A 1,130-nucleotide genomic window follows, 5' to 3' on the forward strand; every position below is an offset into this window, starting at 1 on the left:
CAGAGAGGACACAATTAGCTTATCTCTTTTTTTTTTTTTCCCCATTTTGCGTGAATTTTTTTTAAAAAATAAAAATTTCCACGGCTGAACGCGAAACTTTACTGTTCACGTGTCCCTCTTCCGTTGGCACATATTGCAGCGCAAAAACGTTTACTTAGATAAGGCGCGCGTTGGATATTGGGGAAAGGGAGCACCTAATTGGAGACCCCAGTACTCGGCTGTGCGTGTGAGTGTACATATGTATATTATCTATGTACATACATATGCTTACACTTCGGCGAAAGTGTACCCGCTCGCGCGCCCATCAGTGCGGCGCGTTACAAACAAGCGAAAGAGCCACCGCGCTCGCAGACTCTTTCGCATGACCAGGTCTCCGCGCCTAAATTGTAAAAGTGGAAAAGGAGGACCAGGACGCCAAACCCCATGCAACGCAAAAGGTCACTTCGCAATCGAATAAAACCCCACACGAGGGTGTACGCGGTGTGAATCTGCCAAATGCGTACATATGTATAAGTACATATATATATATATATATAAAGAGAAAAAAACATTTTTGCGGCTTCCCTTGTATGCGCGCGTACCCCCTCGGTAAGGGAACATTTTCCTTGCTTTGAAAAACTCTCCATTTTATTTTTCAACAAATTGGCGAAAGGTGAAAAAGCGCGGAAAAAAGGAAAAAAAAAAAAATACAAATTCCCATAAAAACGCGAATAAACATTTTATAAGCGAACAACCAACGGGGTTTACAGCACGGTTTCAACGCCGTTTTGGAGAAAAATAAAAATAATACAAATGTTTTACAAGTAGGCATAAGATTAAGCCAAGCATCCTACTCCCACCCATTACAAGCTACGTTATAATTACGTACTTCTTTTTCGCGTTGAATTGATGTGACGACCATAAGGCGAAAAAAAAAAAAAAAAAGGACTTAGCAGTTCTGCAAGCTTTATAAAATTTCCCTGTCCTTATTTTTATTTTTCAAAAATATTTTTTTCTTTTACTTTATGATAAATTTCATTTTTTTATTTTTTCCTTTTCGATTTAACAATCGGCTGGTTATTATTTTTATGTAAAAATTCCCATTTCCCTCAAATGGTTAAATGATGCAATTCTGATGACAAGGGGGAAAA

Source organism: Plasmodium cynomolgi, chromosome 12 (assembly GCF_000321355.1).
Source record: "Plasmodium cynomolgi strain B DNA, chromosome 12, whole genome shotgun sequence".
Taxonomy (NCBI): domain Eukaryota; phylum Apicomplexa; class Aconoidasida; order Haemosporida; family Plasmodiidae; genus Plasmodium; species Plasmodium cynomolgi.